Source organism: Urocitellus parryii, chromosome 2 (genome assembly GCF_045843805.1).
Source record: "Urocitellus parryii isolate mUroPar1 chromosome 2, mUroPar1.hap1, whole genome shotgun sequence".
Taxonomy (NCBI): domain Eukaryota; kingdom Metazoa; phylum Chordata; class Mammalia; order Rodentia; family Sciuridae; genus Urocitellus; species Urocitellus parryii.
Window position 1 is genome coordinate 181,859,915 of NC_135532.1, and position 24,822 is coordinate 181,884,736.

Sequence of the window (24,822 nt, forward strand, 5' to 3'; positions counted from 1 at the left end):
TAGATTTTGACAGTTGACCAAGCTGAACTCTGGCAAAGTACCCAGCACAGGCCCTGTCACGTAATAGACAGCCAGTGAGTGTCTGCTGACTTCCATCTGCTTAATACAGCACCAGTGCCACCTGGACCACATTATTACTAATGGTCTTCATGACAGAGTACAGCCAAGATCCGCTGGTAGGGAGAGACTCAAGCACCAATCTTCTCTCTAATGTTTGATCAGATATGAGCACCATTCTCAGACCTGCCACTAATTAGGTAAGTAGGGTAAGTCATTTCTTCTCTGGGAGGGAGGCTGGACTACACAGTGTTTTTAAGTCCCTTTCCAGTTCTGAAGGTCTACAAGCCTATATGTCACGTCTATTTCAGAATAAGCAATAAACAGAGGAAAAAACTGTTGAAGAACATGGACATGTGCTCCTTCATTGAACACTGTGCCCAGAGCATTGTGCCAGAGAAATCAGAGCAGCAGAAAATGAAAAGGTGGCAATACAAAATAAAATTCAAGCCAGGTGCACAGGAAACACCTATAGTCTTGGTATTGGGGACATTAAAATAGAAGAATCATTTGTGCCCAGAAATTGGAAGACAGTCTGGGCAACATAGTAAGAACAAATGTAAAAAAGAAAAAGGAAAAGGAAACGAAAAAGAAAGAAAGCCAAGACTGGATTCAGAAACAAGCTTGGCAGAGAAGATTTCCCTTGGAGGAAGGTAATGCTGGTCTTTCAGATAAGGAATCAAGGACCATAAAAACATCAAGGAGGGAAATGCATAACATATAAGTTGGCTTTCTGTAGCAGAAGGGTCCTCAATCGTGGGATAGATGAGTCTCTTACAAATCCCATCTCTCGAAAAACTTTAACACTCCATGTTTCATACAGTAAAGATTAGAGCAATGTCTACCCCACCCACCCACATTGGCATACCCTGTGGGTAGTAAGAGGAGCACTGACATAGGAATAGGCAGTAGGGTTCTGGGCCTTGCTTTGTCACTGCTATTCAATTGCCAGGTTCAGCTAAGTGACTTATCTGCCCGAGGACAAGAGATCTTGTAGAACTCTAGCCAGAGATCTTGAGACTTCTTGAGAACCATCTGTCCACAGCTCACATGCTACAGATGAAAAGACTGAAAGTCCACCAGAAATGAAGTGATTTTTCTCAAGTACACAATTCAGTGAACTATGCCTAGTTCTCTAGTCATGCCTGATATTCTCCTGTTTCTGGGTCCTGCCTCAAATAGATTCTCTCTTACCTTCTGCAGATTTATTCTTCAGCTCCAGGTAATGTCTTATCAAAACCTATGTAAATATGTTTCAAAGCCAATTCCAGTCACTGGTTCTATAAGAAACCTCCATGAAGAAAGAGTTCTCCAAATTTTCTTGCTCCCCAAGTGCATTATTAGCTCACACATTATACTGGGTCCTGACTGACCCTGGATCAAACTCACAGCCACATACCTGCCAGCTCCCTCCTTCAACTTCTCAGCAAGCTAAATTGATTGTAGGCCCTAAGTAAAAGCTTATGAAGTCAGCTTGGTACAGAACCTTGGTTTTCTGACACTCAGCCAGGAACCTTCTCAAACATATCATGTTGCACTGGGTGCGGTGGCACACTCCTATAATCCCAGTAACTCGGGAGGCTGAGGCAAGAGGATCACGAGTTCAAACCCAGCCTCAGCAAAAGTGAGGAACTAAGCAACTCAGTGAGACCCTGCCTCTAAATAAAATACAAAATAGGGCTGAGGACGTGGCTCAGTGGCTGAGTGCTCTGTAGTTCAACCCCCGGTAACCCCCACCAAAAAAAAAAAAAAATCATTTTGCCTCTGATCATTACAAAACACACACACACACACACACACACACACACACACAAATCATTTCAAGTCATTTCAATCACCTTCAAATCCATCAAGCTTTTCATCAGACTGACCAAATACACAGAAAAAGATAAGGGATGTAAAGGAAAGAAGAAGATGAACAAAGGGGATGCACTACAAATTGGATAAACAGCCATGCCCGTGAACTAAGGAGCCCTGGCATCATCATTCCAATTTTACAAGAAAGATATCTGCACATGGAGCTTCAGTGGTGGGCTGCACCGAGTTCCTGATGAAGCAAGGAGGTCCTAGTTCTTCTTTCTCTTAGGATTCTGCTTTTACCACTGCATAGATGGACTCTAACTTCAGCTGGACAGGCCCATTCTGTCCACTACAGAAGTAAAAAGACATCTGGAGGGAAGACCCACAATAGTTACTAATAGCAAAGGTTTTATACTGAGTAGACACTCACGTGGGAATGTCTGAGCACAAGCACGGTAGAAAGATTTATGAGGCAGAGCTGTGGAACTCTAGAGGCAACCCAAGGAACACATCAGATAGGAATTTTGTAAAAAAAAAAAAAAATCTCTCCAAACACATGAAGACTGAGATGCCAGCACACGTAGCGATGGCCCCAGCCAGAAAGCAAAGGCATATTGGCACCACTGTAATTTGTCCATCCACCAATATGCTTCCCAAAAAAACACCCATATGCTTTCTTTTAGCTTCCATATGCTTTTTGAGCAAGGAAACTAAAATATTTCATTAGTTTTGAGTAATTAATAATTACTTATTTCACAATAGTCACCCTCATTAAAAAACGAAAATAACTGATTAAGCTGCAGGATCCTGGCTTTCAGCTCAAGCTCCTTTTAATTTTTTTTTTTTTATTAATTCTTCCCCTCTAGGAATTGAGTAATAGAGTAAAACAGCCAGTGTTGAAACATTCACACTATGGGGAAGGCAGAGTTATCATACACACAGCCCAGCATTCCTCTTGCCTGAGACACTGTGATTTAATAAAAAGAACATGGACTTTGGGATAGGAAAGACTTGGAATCCAATCAGGTTTGACCCCTTGTGAATAGTACTTCTGAGGAAATGAAGGGCGTTGAAAAGATAAAGCCTGCTGGATCCCTTCAAGCTGGTCCTCGGTTATTCCCTGGGAGTGATTCCCAGGGTTCCCTGCTGCTATCTGAAGGTCTGGGTACTGCATGCCCCAAGAATGCAGGCAGAGTGCCAGTCATTGTCAGCAGGTCATGGCCAAGATCCTTGAAATTGGTCTCAGGCCTATAGGAATGCTTCTTAGACTCTAATGAGCATGTGAACTACCTGGGGATCTTGTTAAAACACAGATTCTAACTCAGGATGTCTGGAGTATGGCCCGAGATCTGCATTTCTAACAAGCTCCAAAATGCTATTGATGTCTATGGTCCTAAGGCAGAACTGTGAGAAGCAAAAGCCTAAGAACTGTCATGATGAGGTTAGGAAACAAATTCTGTAAAAATAAGATAATTGCTTCTGTCTCATTGGGCTTTGATAAGGACTACTAATAACATGGACAATGTGTTGTCTCTTTTCTGTCTCTGTGACCAATGTACCTGAGAGGAACAATTTAGAAGAGGAAAGGTTTATTTTGGCTCAGGGTTTCAGATTCAGTCCAGGGTCAGCCAGTTACATTGATCTGGACCTGAGGTGAGACAGCACATCATGGGGGAAGGCATGGAAGAGCAAAGCTGATTACCTCCTGGCAAGGCGTCCGCCAGGAAGCAGAGAGAGGACTGGGGTTGGGGGAGAAGATAAACCCTTCTAAGATTCACACCCCAGTTTCCTTCCTCTAACTAGGCTCCAACTCCCAGTAATTCATTCAGCCATCAATAGATCAAACCACTTAAAGTCCTCATAAACCCATCATTTCCATTTCCCAAAAACGCCACCAGAAAACACGTAAGACTTTGGAAGCATTCTAGAACCTCACCATGACAGGCAATAATACCTCTGTATACTGAACAGCACAAAGGTATTTCATTTATCCTCACAATCATTTTATCGATAGGGTATGATTTTCATTTTACAAACAACAAAGCTGAGACCCCCCAAGTTATCATAAACATTGTGTTAGGCCATGTTGGCAATAACGGTGGGTTCCAAATCCAGGTATATCAGCCTATCAGTGACAGTATGTCACAATGGAAGTCAGAAACTGTCAGTCAATATTATTGTAGTGCTGACATGAAGTCTGGTTCTTGTTCTATCATTACTCCCAGGGAGTCATTAAACTGCTTCCTGAATTTTGGTTATACCCCCCATCAGACTCCACTTCCCCATCTGTAAGGTGAGGTGTTGCCCCTGACAAGCTCTGAGGCCTCTGCCATCCCCAACACTGATTTTCACTCTCCTGGCTCCCGCGTGTGCTCGAAGAGGGTCACCAGCACCAAGTTTTAGCTTTCCACATGTGGCAGTCATTACAATTTGGCAGAATCCACATTCTAGCTGCTCACATCTGCATTTGTGCTGATGTAGGCATGGTCAGAAATCTATCTCTGTTAAAGTCCCACGCTCAATATAACAGGGAAAAAACAACAACAGATTCCCCAGAGCCCTGAAATTCCAATTCCGTCAATAACTCCAAGTATGATCAGGGCACTAAGATCCCAATTATCCTTTGTCTACTCATCCCACTTACTGAGGCAACTAACCTGATGGAAGTTTGAAAAATAAGGAGAAACTATGAGTTGTTTATAGTGCATTTATATAACTGTTCGACGTCTTTCTTTTTATTATTATTTGGCCTTAAGGTTTGGAGAAGAATTTAATTACTGAATTATCATATAAGTGATTCAGAAAGTGTGATCTTGTCCCTCACCAAACTCCCACAGCACACAATCACTGTATTCCTCTGGGGCCCATTTACCATTTTCTACCAGAGATTTCCATGGTTTATGAACTTGCTTCATCGTCCTTATTCATATTCAGTGTTATCTCTGAAGACAGTCACGTATTTTGGAGCAGATGTAGATTTAAACTCAAACTTTGCACTTTATTAACTGTACAACTCTGAACAATTATTCAACCTGAGTTTGGTTTCCTTGCACACACACAAAAAAAAGGGGAGGAAATAACTTTCCATTTTATAAACTTAAATAAAATAATGTAAGGTATTAAAAGTAACTAACACTTAGCAGATTCTGGGTTCAAAGTGCATTTGAGTGAAAGAATGAATTAATTAATGAATCAGTAAGATTTCTGTATGAAAGTATCAATTAACAGTTGACAATGTGTAAATGTCCAGAGTCATTCTAAGCCAGACTGAGAACCAGAGCAGAACAATAGGTGAACTGTGGGAAAAATCCAACAGCTAAAGGAAATGAGTGCCAACCACATGTCATCTCAGACTTCCCACGGAGAAAACATTTTTTGCCTACCCTAGATCTCAAGTATGGCCTTCAGAGTTAGCTATAAAACTCCTGGAATTGTAGCTAATATTCTTTGCAGATACACTGGGGTTTTTGTTGTTTTTTTTTTTTTTTAAGATAGTTCATAGGTTCATCTGAGTATCCCAAACTTCCATAATGTTCCCCCTACCCCAAACACAAGTGTGTGTAGGCATGTGTACACACACACAGAAATCAGAAACTACTGCCTTAGGCAAGCAGGAAGGAGACTATCAACTGGAAGGCAAAAGTTTATTTACTAAAAAGTCTGATGGATGCAAAAATGGGCAATAGAAACTCTAATGAGAGCCACACCACGTCTAATTCACACACTCTTCCAATTCAAGACATGGCATGGTTGCAACCTTGCTATGAGGGCTTAAAGGCATCTGAGACTCATGACAATCAGAGCTTGGATGACCTTTGACATCCTCTCCTCCACCCACCAACACCCAAACCACAGATGGAGAAAGTGAGGCTCAGAGAAAGGCCAGACCTTCACTGAAGTCACAGCAAATTAATTAAAGCCAGGTTTTGAACCTTAGACTCTGTACCATGTGGTTCATATATGTGTTCAGATCCGTAATCTTTACCTTATGAATAATTACTATTCTTTTCTCTGGACCTTGAAGTCCCATGAAAATAAGGGTTTAGTTTTGATAACAATTTACCAGCTGCTTCTCAGCCTAAGGCAACAAGAAGGTGTGAAAAGTGTGATACACTACTATAAATCCTGGGTGGCCCCAACAATTGGCAGTACTGGCATTGAATTCCGTATCAGTGTGTAGGTCTTACTCTCCTGTCTTCTTGTATATCAATCTCTCATCTGTCTTCTTTTTATTAATATTTCCAAAGACGTGCAGTCCATAGCCATCTGACAGTTCATCCTCAGCTTTCGTATAATACATTGGATCAGAAAAGGACAGGAGGAAAGTGGCGGAGATGTTTGTGAGGTCAGAGCCAAATAACCTCGTAGAGGAAGGTCTACAAGGGGACCCACATTGTACTAATCAACACAGAGTGCAAAAGCCAGCCCCAAATCTCTGTGCCTCAGCTGTATGGAATGAATGAAGATGCTTCAAGTCCATTTATGCTTCAAAGGACATCTCACATTAACCTTGAGATTGGTTTTGTCTGAAAGACATGACCCCTTAAGTATTGGGAAGAGAAAGAGCAACTTAAAGGAAGAGATTTCTCAACTAAAGCAAAGATACAATTATGAAGTGAAAAGAAGAAACCACAGCCCAGGACTGGCAACCACCCCTTAGAGAAATTGGATTCCCGCCCTGACCCCAAAATCTCCTCTTCTGAAATGGAAAAATTGGTTAGATTGAGTCTTGAAGTCCTCTCTGGCTTTAATGTTTTGACACTTCCTTATAGGTGCAACTATTCACCCTAGAATAGTGAAACAACAGAAGAGGAACCCCCTCCTCCTAATAGTGTTAACAGCAGTGTTGGTACCAGGTCCTCTAAAAACAAGGCCTAGAGTACTATCAGAGAGGGAAAGGTGAGTTTTATTCTCCTTTCTAGCTTGAAATTAGCTGACACTGGAACTAGAGGACAACCAGGGTATGAACAACAAATGAAGGGACATATACACTTCATCAAAGAAATAAAACTTAAACAGAAGCATGTTTTCACACAGAGCCCAGGAATAGTCATTGGATTTTGGAAACGTGGCAGCAGAAGGGAGAAGGGACCGACAAGGAAATAAAATAATAGAGAATAGAACATGTAACTAGAAGAAATGCCATGGTCAAGTGGATCAGCTCTGTATATTGTTAGATGCTGAAACAGACCTCAGACGGGGAGGATGACCTGCCCAAGGAGACCATCACTGACAACAGGGCTTAGATTAGAAGCAGCTTCTCAGGGTTTCTGACACATAAAACATTGATTCAATCTCAACGACAATGAGATTCTATCCAAAGTAACGAAAGAGGTAAGTTCATTTCTAACTACTGCCCCTGCCTTCCCTTCAAAATAAATTATGAAATAAATAATTGTCTTTTAAGGCAGACTAGGGCTGTTTCCCCAAAACTATAATAAACAATTCACTCTGGCAATCTAGAGAGGCACATGAGAATTAATTAGCTATTATTCATCCTTGTTAATGAATCACCCTGTGGAGATAAGGGGAAAATCATCAGTCTAGAGGAGTCCAGAAGCCTGTCCTTGTTCTAGAACAGATCTTGCCTATTAAAGAACATGAGGTATCAACTCTAAATAGTAAACAGGGTATACCATTTCAGATTCCATGGAGTACAGCTTTAAATAGATTTGGTTTGGAAATGGGACAGGGAACACAAACGACGAAGTTAGTAGATCAACGCTGAAAACAGAGAAAAACAATGATTATACCTGTTGACACCTCTACTGTCAGATCTAATGATTTATTTAAGCCGTTATTGTTTCTTCCCGACTGCCACCGATAACATTAATTACCACCAGAACATTTACCTCCCCACCTTTCTCAGCCTATTTGAGAAGTTTCCATCCTTCCTTCCTGACCAGCTCCTACCTCCAAAAGATACATTTGAGATTCATGGGTAGACAGATAAATGGGTGAGTTGGGGGTTGACCAGACAGACAAAATTCCTCTCTTTCAAGCAGATTTTGGAATAATTCATGGCTTAAGACACCTTGTGTAGTTTCAAGATGGATTTCAGTGGAGAAAGGGGACAGAGTTAACCATTTTTCAAAGTTTATCCTATTCACATTTAACAGCTAGCATCTGGAGGAAGGTTCTGTAGTTTCTAAATGAACAAGCTCTGCCTGTGAGAGTTATCAAAACTGTGAACAGAGATGCCTACAGGACATTCTTTTCTGATATATTTGTCTGTGAAAATAATACATTGAAAAGGAGTTTTTGCAGGGACATTTTGTGGATTACACTGAGACTAAAAGATTGGGCAAAAATATTCTTTAATTTTTTTCTATATCTTTTCCTTAATAACACTCTCTTTGGTAGGCATGAGGGAATAAAAAATCTAAAACCACAAGTGGGTGCTGTCTCCGATTTAATTATAGAAGTTTCCCAGTCCGTACACCATCCACCTGTTTGTATATGGTATGTTCTTTTTTTAAAATACATAATGAATGTTAGCTTTGAAAATTGCATTAACTTAACACCATAATTTCCACTCAATTCCAAATTGCTAAGTCCTACAATTGGGGAAAAACCAACCAACCTCAGATTTTCCAAAGGCCTATGCAACTAAACTCATATATTTGTAGTTCAAGGTCATGGAATGATATATATCCAAGATATGAACAACATATTAAGGAGAACTAATCTTTACAGAACATGAAATGATGATATCACATCTTCCACCAAGTTCATTCTAACACAACTACATGGAACATCCTGTTGACTACTTCTCCTTTTCTTTAGCTAAGACTTCTAAAAAAATTGCACAGGAGAGCTCACTAGGAGGTGCAGCTATCAGCAGGTTAGCTGCAAGAGAAAAAAAAAAAATCACACTACAAATCATACAACTATGACACTTCTTTAAAAATGATTTCCTGACACTTATTTCCATTTCTGGGCAGACTCCGGATCAATGTATTCATCTGCCAAAGGCCTACCTCCCTTGCATGGGTCCCCAGTAAAGTGGTATGCAATTTAATGGGTGCTGGGCTTCAAAAGATTAACTCATAATCTGTGTGCTTGGGATTTTGTTGCTGTTGTTATTGCAACATTGGATTATATTTTTTGAGATGATTAGTTGGGCAGATAGAATATTCTTTGGTCCCATCAGAGACAGGTAATTATGGCATCGTAATATTGTGAAAAATACATTTGATGAAGGGCGAGGAGACTAAGTGAAAAGTTCTCCTGACACATACTAACTGCAGATGCCATAAAACAATAAGAACATTCTAGTACACAACATATTACACATAATTAAATACTCATTAAATCTGAATCTTTTATACTGTCCAGATAATCGTGCTTTTAGTATTGAACCTTAAGATGTAGGAATTTTAAAAGAAAATTAATTAGGAAGACATAAATGGAAGGCAGGTCACTGTCTTGGACATCAACCTTGTGCATTATTGGCCCTGATGCCTCTGAGCCTTTGTTTTCTGAGCAAGAAGTCACCATGCCTCTCTTACCTCAAGCAGGTGACTCTTGGAGCAGACAGCAGACAAGAGGTTCAGCCAACCGAAGTGCTAGTGCCTGTCAATGAAGTAGGTAGAAGTTACTCTTGAGCTCTAAGTATATTTCTCTTCATCAATAAACATAACCTCTCATATCTGCACAGCAGTTTCTTGTTGTGCAAAACATTTCCACATTCATTTTCTCATTTCACACCACAGCAACTGATGAAGAAACACAAAGGGATTATTCTATTCTAAATGAGGGAAAAGAAGGGATAGAAAGGAGGAGAGGAAACTAACATCTCTCACATAATTAACTTCACAAATAGTGTGTGAAATGACCATTACTGCACAACATTTACAGATATGGAAACTTAAGTTCAGAAAAAGTGCATTAACTTACCCACCACTGCACAGTACTTAGAACATGGCAGAGTGGGAATTTGAAACCAGGGGTTCTGCTTGCTGGTTCAGTGATCTATCTTTTCCAAAAATCTTAGCTTCTACTATGTTATGTGGATGGGAAAAATCCAAACAACTCATTGATTTGGTCCATAAGGCTTGGTATAGCAATGAGCATCAATGTCCTCCCATGTAAATTAGGTTTATAATATGTAATTCACAGAGGAAATTGTCCTGTGTTAAACTTTTTCTGGAAAGTTTTCCTCCATTATTCCTTATCTATAAAGGTAGTATACAAAATGATAACATTTTTCCAATGTTTATATGATTAAAATATAATGTTATAAACACACGATGATGGAAATTGTCTCTGGGTTGGGTATTTCTTGAATTCAAGCGCACCTAATGTTTTTAAACATATCATATTTCTATCAATTTCACATGACCTCACCTAACAACAAAAAGCACAAATTTTTTTTTGTTCTGAAAGACAAAACATCCAAAACAAACAAACAAATCAAATCAAATCAAATGTCCCCTCAACCCCTAAAAAGCAAGAGTCACAGCTTCAGATGAAAGACCCATTGATGAATCACACATCATATTAATATTTGTGCCTATAACTTTGCCTTAGGTTCAGTGATGGAGACTCCAACAGAATGTCAAGAACAAAGTTGAACAGATCAATTTATTGAAAAGCATAAGACCTCTGGGAAGTTTTATTGAAATGTCCAATTTTCCTAAAGTATTCATGATTAAGAAAAGAATATGTTTGATAAGATGTCCTGTAAAAAACTCATAATCTGCTACCAGAAGCTAAACAGTAATCATCTTTAAAGTTTTTTTATAGTTTGGTCAATATTGCATAAGGTCCTTATGAATCAAATCATCCTTACTATGTAACACCAGTGAGACCTTATTACCCCAATTGTACATCTGTGGTCCAGCCAGAAGGTGACACATTACTAAGCTGGACAGAAGGAGGGATCGAAGCAGGGTTACCATAACCACTTTCTCAGATCTCCCCAGTGAAGTTTCACAGATGCAACATCTCAGGCAAAGTGTCGAAACACAAGTCATAAAACAACAAGAGTCTCACCAGTGAGTTTTATGAAGGCCTCCATCAATAAATCACATAGGGGAAATGCTCAAGTCTCCCAACAATGAACTTCTCCAGCCCTCTTCACACGGTTTCAGCCTCATGTGTCCTCAGTAGCTCCTGGGCATTTCATAATGTGATAAAATTCTCCATAACCCATAAAAACATCTGGGACAATTGGCAAATCCCAACCTATCCTTTCAGAAATAAAGTCAGATATCCTCAGCTGCCTCTGCTATAGGACTGCTGACCAGACCTGGCATGGCTGCAGCCCTTGTCAAATCACCTTCCAATCCAAGGAAAATATTCTCACCTCCAGAAGTGATTTCAGCCAAAAATAATCAAACTTGCAAAAGTTCAACCTATTAATTGGAATCCATGCAAAGCAAAACTCATGAAACCTTAGTTGAGACTGCTAGGGGATTATTAATAATATCTATTGTATTTTATAAAACAAAGGGAATAATACATGAAGCTCAGACAAGAGAGAGAAAGAGAAGCAAGAACAATGACAGGGAGTAAAGAAAAAGGAGAAAGGAAATGAAGAACATGGTAAGTGTAGAAAGCAAAGAGACCTGTTTTTCACAAACCATGGTATCTTGAATCGATCACCACACCCCATGAAAGACAAGTTTTCTGCAGCATAACCTTTAGCCTGATGATCCTAATATAATGAACAAAAGGTCTAAGTGGCATTACATCAGCATAAAGATAACTCATGATGTGTGATATATTTAAGTGCTGTAACATAGCTGAGCAATAAGACAGAGCCCTGTAAAAACTTCCATTACAGCCAATAAACTGGCAACCTTCTAACTCTGCTATCTCAGATGTTCTTCCTTGATGGGGTATTAATATGAATACAATAGCGGGGTGGAAAATGAAGGACCTGTGTTCTGGTTTTAGCCCTAAAATTCCCAAATATTTTGAATCTAAGTTGTATGAAATGTACATTTTTGTGTTTCTCTCATCGTAGGTCTTGACCATGTTATGATTAAACCACAGTGGAAAGACCAAGAATTATTTTTTCTAGCTTTTGTGCATTTTCCTATGTTTCCCATGGAAGTAGTAGCAGGAGAATTACTTGGTCTAAGATTTGTTTAAATTAGATAGTGCCATAATTTTAAACCTGGAAGTCTGACCCCACAGAAGCAATCGAAATTTTAGGTTAATAAACAGGCAAATATTAGGTTAATACACAGGCATTATAAGAAAATATGGAATGTCCTCCACTCTAGTCCTCAAATCCCAAAGGAAGAACATTTTTAAATGCACTCTCTCACCTGCCTCCCTAAGATACTTATCAAGAATACAACATATTCCATAGCTTATGAATGATTTGGTTGTCTCATTAAAGTAATGTTTGTCAGTATTTAATTGCTTCCCTCCCTGATTTTAATTTCCTCACCTGTCAGCATCGATCAGAGGCACTAAAATCATCTGACACACTGGCTGATTGTGTTAAAATTAATCAGATTTTTAACACGTAAATTGCTTTGGCCTAAAGGTAATGTTCAACTTCTTAATGTGATATTTATAAGGGTTCTATCAATGGAACTTATAATCTAGAAATTAAATGAGAAACTTCAGGAATCCCAAATGGAAAGATAAGTTCATGGTCCAACTTTCAACACTGAACCTTAAAAGGTGTGTGTGTGTGTGTGTGTGTATGTGTGTGTGTGTGTGTGTGTGAGAGAGAGAGAGAGAGAGAGAGAGAGAGAGAGAGAGAGAAATACATATATGTATTTATGCTCCATCAACAAGTACTCACTGAGCAATATTACAGTGCCTTCTAACATGTACTTTGGGGTAATCAGAGAAGAATAAGACATGAAACTAAAAACGTTTCAGGGCTGGGGTTGTGGCTCAAGTGGTAAAGTGCTCACCTGGCATGCACGGGGCACTGGGTTGGATCCTCAGCACCACATAAAAATAAAATAAAGATGTTGTGTCCACCGAAAACTAAAAAATATTAAAAATTCTCTCTCTCTCAAAAAAAAATTAAATAAAAAAATAAATAAATAAAAAGGTTTCAAACTCAAAAAGCTTGGACAACCAGGTAAGAATTAATTAAGTTGAAATCACCTTGACAAAGTAGCTGCCAATCTGGTCACTCAAAAGTTACATCTTACATCAACAATAGTTACCAGCTATATACATGTCCTTTCTCACAGAAAAATGATGTAATTCTTCACTGCAACCCGTGAGGTACAATTAGTGTTATTACTAGTAGTAATAAGAATCTTCTTGTTTAATGAAAAACAATGCCGAGGCACAGAGAAGCAAAAGGACTTTTTCCTAGACACCTGGTTAAGCATAGACCTGGTCTTATAAAAAAAAGTAAAGCCAGATAATACAGCATGATCACTTTGAAAAAATTAACTGCAAACCTCCCACATAAAATTATTCAGTGTTAATTCTTGTGCTAATATCTATCAGAAACAGCACTTAAGATACTCAGGAAACCCTCAAGCACTACACATTTTTACAAGAATTATGTGAGTCCTAGCATCATGAGATTATTTTTATGCATTTACGTTTGTAGTCCTACTTGGAAATGTAGAATATTCATTAATGTAATAACTGGGTCCCCGCAGTGAGCCCATACTACCACCACATCTATCTTGAGAAGTTATTCTGCTGATCCTAAGGCTCCTAAATTGAGCAGAAGAATGGGAGATTTGGGATGCACACAATGGGTGGGGTTGGCTGAGAGTAACAAACACAATTTAGAGGTTGTTTCTCACAAAAATAGCCTGTAACAAAACATAACCAAACCCCAGTGAGTTTCCTGTCTTTCTCATAGACTTGGAGCCCCTACTCAACCTTAATAGTCTCCTCTGATGTGAAGTTTTTCCAGATCCAAAAATGTTTGATGAAGCAATTTTCTTAAGACCACCATAATATACAGTTATACATACAGACCACTAAAATTACTGCATTGATTTATCACTTTTAGTTGATTGTGCATCTTTAAGAGAGGTACCTTGACTAATAGATTCTTGAATTATAATCTCAAGTTCAAAATTTAGTCCTTTAGTAGATACTTAAAAAAAAAAAGGTGATTGAATGAGACATATGAACAAGGCATTCCCTGTACCCTCTATAACACCTAGACCAACGAATACCTGATGAGATGTGCTTAGTCGATTGTTTGTTGAACTGAAACTAATCGAACAATTTTTAAAAAATATACAACTAAATTATTCAAAATTTATTAGGTGAGATATTCAGTGAAGAGCAAAGCAAGCTGAGCCAACCATTAACCCTTTCAGAAGCATCAGAAAGACCTGAACAGTTTAGAAATTTCATGTAGAGGAAAACGGTATCTACCAAGAAAATAATGTTTTACATAAGAATAAAAAATAAAGTTCTACATAAAAATAGAAAGAAAACAAATTTAGAGATGAAGAGGATTTTTACAGGAGTACAGGTATTGATAAAATCCAGAAAGGGAGGGAAAGAGGGAGAGAAAGAGGGAGAAAGACGGGGAGGGACTCTTGAAATACGAATTTTAAGCACCAACTACATGTATATTAAAAAAGGTGGGGGATGGGGTGCTGTGGCTGTACCTTAGTGGTAGAGCACTTGCCTCACATATATGAGTCACTGGGTTCGATGTTCAGCACCGTATAAAAATAGATGAATAAAGATATTGTGCCTATCTACAAATAAAAAGAAAAAGAAAAAAGAAGGGAAGAAGGAAAAGAAAGAAAAGGTAAGGTAAAGAAGGAAGGAAGGAAGGGAATCACTGGAATCACTAGATACACCAAACAAAAATCCGTTGTCCAGATAAGTAACATTTACAGTAGTTACCAGGCTTGGAAAGGAAGGCGTGTGGGTAGGAAAATGGGCACATACAGCTCAAAAGTTACAACGTTGCAAATCATAGGATGAACAAGTTGAAATGTAATGTAAAAAAACCTGGACTATCATTAATAATGATACACTATGTTTGGGATTTTTGTTAAATAGGTAGACTGTAATTGTTTTTGTCCCAAGAGGGAAAAATAGATGACTGTGAGATGATGGATATGTTAATTTGTCCCTCTATAGCAACCATCTTACTATACATGCATCTCATCCTGTTGTATACTTCAAATATATACCAAAAAAATATAAAAAAAGAAAACTGCATTCAAAAAAATTAAAAATAAATTTTTAAAAGTAATTTTACTAACCATATTATGTTTCAGCAACTGGGTAAAGCAATCTACATACATTTATCCTGAAAAATATTCTTGGAAGTCATTATGATGTCCACTTTGAATCTGGGGAAACCGAGGCTTAGAAAGATGAATTGAACTCATCCGGTTCACATATGTCTAATAAGTGTGGTACTAAAAATCATAACCCAGCCTGCAGACCAGACCTTCTTACTGTTTCCACTACGGGCTTGAAAGAAGCCCAGATAATTGGATGACATGGTAAAAATCCAGAAAATGATGTAGAAATGGTGAACACACAAAGGTTATGACCATCCATAGCTTTTCCTTCGATGTAAGTAGCAAGGCCAAGTCTGAAGGAGGAGAGAAAGCAGATGGGGGAATTCATGCTCTCTTCAAGGATTTGAGGACATCTCATGTGTGAGCCATACTGTACTCTTCCAAAATATGCAATATTAGAAATAATGAGGTTGAAATGATGGAAAGTTCAGTTTCAGGGCCATACAAAGAAAAAAAATTTAAATGAAGCTGTCCACCAACTGCCTCACAGAGAGCTGGAGGTGTTCAAGTTGAGGCCAAACAGCCATCTGTCAGACAAGGCACATGTGATATCTGGCAGTGGGAGGGAGTGTGCAGAAAAAGATGGGCATTGGTATTCTGTGTTTCAGAGTTTAGCAGCACAGTAGTGGGAGAGAGACAACAGCTCAGATCTCTAGATAAAAATCTGAAGGATGCCCTCCAAAGAAAAGAACGCTGGGTAAAATCCATTCAACACCTCCTCGGGGCTTCTATGATTCACTAAGCGTGAGACAGTCCCAACCTTCGGAAGCCTAAACAAGACAGGAAACACATTTGAAGGGTTCAGTCAGCTACCACTAGACTTACACACTGCTAGAAAAGACCACACTTAACAGAGAACGAAGAAGAGGACAAAATGGTTTGCAGGAACCAACAAGGGCAGGAAACATCAATTTTGTGGAAAGAAAAAGTCATTGGAGTTCCAGGACTAGCACTGCTAATGCACAAGGGTAAACTAAAGGTTAAATGGGATTGTTCCTCCAGGGAGCCAAGAAAGACATGAATGAAGGATCAGGAAGAAGCTAATAAAACCTGACTCAAAAAGATCACAGGTGGAGAAGGCAAGTGAAAGCTGGGTGAGAAGAAAGAAAAGACCGGGTCTTGCATAACAATATCCAACTTGTTTGAAAATAAGAGAACAATACAGTCGAGGTTCTGCAAGCCTTTCACGTTACCAGATTTGCTCACAAATGTTCACACACAGAGGCCCCCCACAACCCTAGCTCCCCCAGAATACCACTCTAAAATGGAAGAGAGGTGTTAAAGGGAACATATGACATCTGGGTCCAATTCTATTGCTTTTCTCAGCCTTCTTCATTACAATTTCAGAGTGTGACTAGTTTTACTAAAGAAAACAGGTTCCCCCTCAAATATTACCCATAACCAAAAGCAAAGGTAAGAGACATATTTATTGGGCAAACTCCCTCCTGAAGGATAGGGAAAGAGGGGGTGAGAAAGAGGAAGGGGGAAGAGAATAATGGAGGGGGTGTCCAGGGAAACAACATGTAGGAATATGAAAATGATAGCAGTATGTAGAACTTTCTTTCCTACAATTTTACCTAATTTAATCTAGAAAAAAAATGGTCCCTTCAACCCAAATTCATGGACTCTTTTTTCCCCCTACAGATAAAATCTGAGTTTTATCCATAAAAATGAACAAGGAGTCACTGGATCCTGTCACTTTCCTCAGGCTTGGCAAAGAAAACAGCTGTTCTGTTTAGAACTACCCTAGTTGCCACTGCAAAGCAGAAGAGAGCAGAGTAAATGAAGAGCAGGGAAACTGTAAAAAGTGATAGTTTGGAAAAAAAATAGAATCAATCCTAAATCAGTCAATACATATGTACATCTGTCATCATCATCTTCAAGAAAGAAGTTTGGAGGCCAGGCGCAGTGGCGTATACCTGTAAGCCCAGCAGCTCGGGAGGCTGAGGCAGGAGGATTGCAAGTTCAAAGCCAGCCTCAGCAATGCAGTGAGGCCCCCAGCAACTCAGCGAGACCCTGTCTCAAAATAAAATGTAAAAAGAGGTTAAAGATATTGCTCAGTGGTTAAGCATCCTTGGGCTCAGTCCCCAGTACAAAAGAAAGAAAGAAAAGTGAGAAGAGAAGAGAAGGGAAAGTAAAGAAATTTGGAAATATTTACCTTGAAATTCCTGAAACTGAACCAGGAATCAAAATGATTAAATAAATAAATAAAAAGAGGAATTCACTAGTAACTGGGTTCTTGCCCAGCTTTGTCACTATTCATGCCACCACCCTAAGCAGGTCTCCTTCCACTCTCCTCTCATGTATAATAAAAGGACTGGATTGTTTTTAATCAATTTTAACATCTTTGTTGAGATATCATTAGCATACAAAAGTTACAGATATTTACTTTATATGACCTGATGTTTGGATATAACTACACGTGGATTGATCACTTCTATATAATTGCCAATTTTTGGTTTGTTTTTTATTGATGCATCATAATTATACATAAATAGGATTCATTATACCTTACTCATACATGCACATCAATAATCTCATGGTGTGCAGGCATGCAGTGGGTAGATTTAAGATCTGTTATCAAACTTCACATATTCAATAGTTTAACTATCATTTATTCTATGCTGTACATCTCCCCAATGCCCTTCCATCCAGCCCCTGAAGGCCAATATCCTATACTCTGTTTCTAGGATTGACTATTTAGACTCCATGTGAAAGAAAGATAGTGTAGTATTTTTCTCTTCCATGCTTATTTCACTTAACATAATGTCCTATTAACAACCATGTTGTTGCAAGTGTCAGAATTTTCATCTTTTTTAAAGTTGAACAATATCCCAAAGTGTGTTTTGTAGGTGAGTGTGTGTATGTGCACATACCACTACAACATGTGAATAGATAAAGAACATATAGTTTATATACACAATGGAATAGTATTCAGCCATAAAATCTTGTCATTGATTTCAACCTGAACCTAAAGCTTACTTACGCTAAGTGAAATAAGTCAGGCACAGAAAGACAAAGACTGCATTATCTCACTCACTCTTAGGTGGAATTTTTAAAAGTAGATCTCATAAACACAGTGGAGCAGCAGTTGCCAGAGACTGGAGACAGCAGAGAGGATAGAAGCTGGGGAGAGTTTGGTCAATAGGCACAAAGTTATAGTGAGGAGAAATAAGTGCTGGTATGCTCTCTACAACAGGGTGAGTCAAGTCGATAATGATGTGTTTGTTATATATTTTGAAGTAGCTAGAAGAGAGGATTTTGAATTCTTCACCCCAAAGTGAAGATAAGTGTTTGAGATGATAGAAATGCTAATTATCCTGATTTGATCATTACACATTATACACCTGTCAAAATACCACAACGTGCCCCCTAAATTTGTACAATCCTTATGTGTCAATTTAAAAAAATAAAACAAACCCAAAAGGTCCTGGGTTCTATCAGTGGCTTCTAATGTGTGATCCATACATATGTCAGGGTCCTCAAAACCTTTCCAGAAATCTACCAGTTCAAAACTATTTTTATCATAATGCTAAGACGCAATGAGGTTTTCACACTGTATTGACTGACATTTCTGCTAATGATACAAAGACAATTGTGGGTAAAACTGTTGGAGTTTTGATATGAATCAAGGCAGCAACACCAAACTGAAGTGGTAGTCATTGTATTTCTCACAACAGAACACATACAGTTAAGCTGGACAGAGAGCCAGTTTCACTTAAACCGTCCCAATGCATTGAAAAAATATTAATAGTTATACTCTATGTATATATGTCAAAATATATTCTACTGTCATGTATAACTAAAAAAGAAAAAACACAAAATTAAAAAAAACAACAGTATTAAATCTCTATCTTTGAATAAAAATTTTCTTAAAATTCTATATGAGTAAATGGAAAGTATCCATGAAGTACCTCGGCTAACTATCAAACTACAATAGTTATTTCCAAGAAATGCTGGATTTGACAGCTGCTAACTAACCAATCCTTCCAGGGAAGGTCATTTTACTTGAAACAATGACTGACAAATTACAGTTGTTTAAACTTGGGTTTTGCCAGACATTTTCTTACAAATAAACCATAAAAGCCTATCATTTAGAGGAAAACAACTAACAGGATTTGTTGCCAATAATAAGATTCAAGTTTTAAAGTGAAAATTATAATTTTGAAAACCTCACATATATTAAGGTGTACTTAACATCTTCCTAATACATCAAATATTTTCTTGACGAAATTGGAGGTAAAATTAATGCAAATTATCTTTTCTTCTCATTATAGAATAAAATATGTCAATGTATGGAAGATCTGCAGAACTCAGTGAACCTTTATCTTCCAGATGACCAATCCACAATGTTACAAAATCAAAAGAAGAGAGCCAATCAAAGTGAAAATTAGACCAATGGATTGAATACAACAGAGATTCAATGTGACTTCAAATTCCACACTGTAATTAACCTTTATAAGCTACACATTTTTTTTTTGTCATTGTAAAAACTGTCAAATTTTGGTATAATATCTAAAAAGAAAATCCACAATTACCTCCCTTTTTCCTTTTTTCCTAACCAGATAGTTAGGCGAGGCTGGATTTCTTTATGAACTTGAATCAAAAATATGTATCCTAACTCATTAAATACAGAATCCAGATAAGACTTTTCTCACTGACTTTGTTTTCAAAAATGTACATATATATTTTCATATATGGGTATTTTTTATTAAGATATCTTTAATTTCTACTAAGTTCCAATATGGCATATACCAATAGTCATAAATAAATAAAACCCATTTTTAAGAAACTAATCTAGAGATGTAACCATTGAGCTACACAGGATTTATGCCCCCTCTCTGCCCATCACTAACTTTCATTTCTAAAACCCATAGGAAGATGGAGTGGCTCAGCTCTACTTTCACATCCTGCTACCTGTTCATCATTATGGAACCATCACTCCAGGGAGCCTCTGGAAACACTGAAACACCTGTATGACTTCACCAAGAGTAGATCACAGGTTAGTTAAAAAAAAAAAAAAAAATTCACCGGCGCCTTCCACAGGGTAAGCAGTGGTTAACAGGGCACCTGGATCAGAATTACTACTTAGGATTACTACTCTTGATGAAGATGCAAAATCTCTCTGAGCTTGCTTAATATAAAATGAGAATGACAGTGAGACTACTTCGTAAAAAATTGTGTAGACCTGATGAAATAATTTATTAAAGAGTTTACTATGCACACTCACTAGCATATATTAAGCCCTCAGTAAATCTTTTAACCATTGTTATTGTAACTATGATGTTTCTTACCTGCCAAAAAGTATATGTTCAAGGCAAAACAAAGGCAGTCTAACTGAATATTCTCAGAAGCTCAAAATCAATCTCAGTTGCCAATTCATTTAGTGAGATGACAAAAGGGAAGGAAAATTACCCAAGAGTGTTGTTGGCTTCTCACCTCAAGAGCAGAACAATCAGTCTATGGCCAGGAATAAAATCACAGTTATAAGCATGACCCAGCAACTATACAAGTTCCTAAACTTTAGGTGACCAAAAGGGCAAGTAGTGCAGACCCAACATGGTTCTTAGCACTGTGTTGACAAGATAGAGGATGACAAGGAAGTGAGGATTCAAACGAATTTCCTGATTAGATAAGGTTTTTTCCCCCTTTGGGCAAAAAGTCATAATTTATTTTATCTTTTTACCTCACTGAAACTCTAGAAGGAGAAAAAGTTGAGTGTGCTGGTGCACACCTACAATCCCAGCTACTCAGGAGGTTGAGGCAGGAGGATCTCAAGTTCAAGGCCCTTAGTTATTTCAGTAACTAAGCAAGGCCCTGTCTTAAACAAAAATAACAACAACAACAACAAAAAGATCTAAAAGGAATGTGGTTGGGGGAAAAATAGGATGCTTGTCAATCTGAGGTCAGAGCCAAAGAAAAAAGGATGTTCTCATATTACTAAGAATAGATTACAAGCAGGACAGAGGGAAGAAGCCCCTTGAAAAATTCCTTTAAATTAGAAATCTATCCTGAGGAACAGACATATGCACACTTACGTACAATTTCTTTATAAATATATTGAGTTAATCATTAATTACAGTGGCAAGGCCCAATTTCACTTTTAATGGAAAAAGCAGAATGCCCCTTTATTTCACTCCATTTCATCAACTTTAAGTATAACCACTTCAAAGCGGCAATACCTTCAAAGCATGATAAGACTTTAATGGATGATTTAATAGAATGATGTAAGTTATACTTCCAGCATAATGTATAGAAACCATCATGCCCCCTTAACAGCACTTGGATCTTCAATCAGGAAATTCAATTTTAGCTGCAAAACTATGTTTTGGCAAAAGTGCAATTGAACTCAGTGTACTTGTCACATTTCTAAATATACTCCGGTCACCATGACAACAAGGGAGACTGATGGATTGCTTAAAAGAGTACGGTATATTTAATTGTCAGCATTTTAAACTGACTCAGAAAAATGCTGTGTGATAGGTCTACTCACCATGGTTACTGCCGGCTGAGTCCATAATAATAAAAAGGTTCACATACGCACATTACCGACGTGCGCACAAAGAACGTAAAAGTCGGAAGGCCTGATATTTCTAACCATGCCAAACGCCAAACTTAAGGCTTTAGAAAAGATTTGTTCTCATTAAGTTGCCACTCAAAAACCTCTCTCCCAGCATGGTCGGATGAATCCCAGGCTCTACATCTACATTCAGGGCCACTAGAACAAATCCTAAATCAGCTCCAGTACCTGATTCCTTCTCCTGGGTGAAAGATAAGAAAAATTCGAGGGTATTTTCTTCAGAAACGTATCTGAAATAGAACATGACAGAGAACTCTTTGTTCTTCCTTTTCATATAGTCACACTTCCAAATGATAACCTACTAGGAGCCAATCATTTCCTTAACCAACACTTCCTGCTCAAAAATCTTCCAGTTTAGTGACAGAGATGCAAAAGTTAGCTCCTTGTCTAGCTCCTTGAGGGATAAGACAAGAGGAAAACAAAAAGATAAACAAATAACCCATTAAGGAAAAAGAAATAATCAAAATGAAATGATCCAGTAAATCATTTTATTTATTATACACAATACCCAGCATGTAGCAGGCACTCAGGAAATCTTCATTATTAAAACTAAACTATCTCTCACCAAAACAGTTTGCAATGTATATAAATCATGCATCCAGAGAAACTTTATTACTAGACAGAATATAAAACAAGATCATGGGCAGGGAATGGAATGCAGGAGGGTGTGCCACTTTAGTCAAAGATTAGAAAGACATCTAACAATATGACATTCGAGCTAATGCTTACATCACAACTCCAAGACAATATAGTATAAAGACAGAGGTAGGTCAGGTGGGGACAAGCGTGGTTTACAACCTGGGCCAAAGGTAGACCAGTGTGTCTATAGCTTACTGAGTAAGTAAAGTGATGAGGGTGTGAGATAACCCATCTCATAGGGCTTTGCAGGCCACAGAAAGATCTTTTTGATGTTTCTAGACACCACAGAAGCCTTTGTGTGATTGGGGATGGGGGAGTGTATGTTGGATATGATCCAATGAACAATTTTAGATCTTACCTTGTGGTGTAGAGAAGGGTCACAAGGGGAAAGAGAAAAAGTGTGGAGACCAGGGTCAAGGTAATGAACTGCAATTTGGATTGAGGTAGATGTAAAAGAGGGGAGCAAAAGCATGTACTCTTGAGCATAAAGGTGGCAAAAATCAATGGACTGAGGCTCCATAACACTGCCAAGAACAGACCCATGACTCAGCAGGTCTGGGCAGGGTGTAGGATATGCTGTTTCTAGCAAGCACCCAGGTGATGCTGCTGCTCTGTGAATCACACCTTGAGAACCAGGTCTCCAGGGAAGTATGGAGAAAGAAACACAACTAGAGCCAGAGGGGAGAGTTTGGCTAAGGGTAATAAGTAGAATACAGGAAAAAAAGGAAAAAATTCAAAAGATGTAGCAAAAAGAAACAACCCAATACTTGAAGACAAATAATCTATAAGTGGAAATTTAAAAAAAAAAAAAGACGATGGTATTGATTTTGAGCTCTTTTTAATGACATTATATAGATAGATAGAAACTATGAAGTTCTATCTATATAGTTCTATCTAATATTAACCAATATTTCATGTAGTCACTGCCTACCCGTAGGGCCAGGGAAAATAATTATGGTTACAGATAATAATAACAAGAATCACAGTAGCCATTTATTGGAGAACTTGTTCTCTGCTGGGCACATTACAACACGTGCCATCTTCAAGTTTGACAATAACATACTTTATTTCATTTAACAAACGACAAGCTGAATGTTCAGAGACATTATATAGCTCACCCAAAAGCACTTCTGCTTCTATTGGATTCAAACCCAGGGATGGACCCCAAATTCCATGATCTTCTCTTACATTCTGTTTAAGAAGTTGTAGGAGAATAAGATGTATACTTGAGGCACTCATTCTTAATGTCAGGGTCCCCTTCTAATGTAGGCCTCAAGTCTACAACTGTGAAAGCTTTATCCACATAGTCTAGGAACATGGGAATGAAGCAGTCTAAGTGAGAAGGCTAGTCTACAGCAGAGACATGGTTCACTTGTATCCACAGAAAACAAACGTGGCTTAAGAGCTTCACGGACGTTCACTGAGCTCACACTCAGACTCCCATCTCTGTACTCCTAGTACAGTGCTTTGCCATAGCACCATGTTTACCTTTGATTTTATTCTGGTTTTCCTTTGCAAGTTTCAACCCAGAAAGTAACTGGCTCTCTACACTAGCAATGTGTTTGGCGTGAGAATGAGAGAAAGAGGCCCTCATTGTGAAGATGCATGGGGAACGGTAATAGATATTGACAAGGTATCAGCAGATAAGAAAGATGAGCTTAGACATTTCCCCAACCCAGGAAGTGGGTAAGAAATGAGCCACAAGATCTTCCTTCTAGTCACCCACAATGTGTTTTCCCAAGATGATTCACAGGTATGGCTCCACAGACCCGACAGAGAGGACCATCTCAGGAAGATGAAAGGATGTTTTTATGCCTGCTCTCTTTTTCTTCTTCTTTTTTTTTTATTTGTTCCTTCTCGAGTAATAACTATTAATTGTGCTATGTGGGCAGTACAGAGATGAGTCTACCGGGAAGCCAGTACAAATCCATCAAGCGCTTTTAGCCCAAGCTTTTTAGAAGCAATTGCTTACCACATTTTCACTGCTCTTTTTCTCACAGCTAGAATTAAAGTGGATTTTACCACACAATCACTCCATGCCCTTCTCCCGTATCTCTGAATTGAAGACAGGAGAGGATTATGGGCCTGTCACCAGAAAAATCAGACATGTGAAAAAACCTATTCATTTAGTATTTATAAAGACTAAGTACTGGGCCCTAAGGTAGGTACCCTACATGCATTAACAGATGACAACTCTATAAGGCAGATATTGTCCACATTGGACAGATGAAGAGATAAATGCTCAGAGAAGAGGAAGTACTTGTCTAGAGTCATACAACTAGAAAACAGCAGAGCCAGGAAATGAACACCTAGGTCTTCTGACTCCAAGGCCAACGCTGTCTTTTGCCATTGCACAGGTACCCTGTATACTTCTGGGAGCACCCACAATCTTCCTTTCAGTTCTACAGGAGAACCAAAGCTTCAAATATTACCTGGAAGTGAGGCTGTATATGAGCAGGAACAAATAGCAATAATGTCATGGTAGAGTCTCTGATGGTTGCCCCTGACCAAGATGACATGAGA

The 24,822-nt window shown here is 38.4% G+C and overlaps 1 protein-coding gene across 1 annotated transcript in view; it reads right to left on the bottom strand.

The window, feature by feature from the left end:
* Positions 1 to 24,822, bottom strand: part of Lpp (LIM domain containing preferred translocation partner in lipoma) — a 633,514-nt gene that overhangs the window by 463,074 nt on the left and 145,618 nt on the right. Inside the window, exon 3 of the mRNA XM_026389376.2 lies at positions 9,369 to 9,432. The gene's annotated coding sequence lies outside the window, so the exon portion shown is untranslated. The remainder of the gene's footprint in view (positions 1 to 9,368; positions 9,433 to 24,822) is intronic.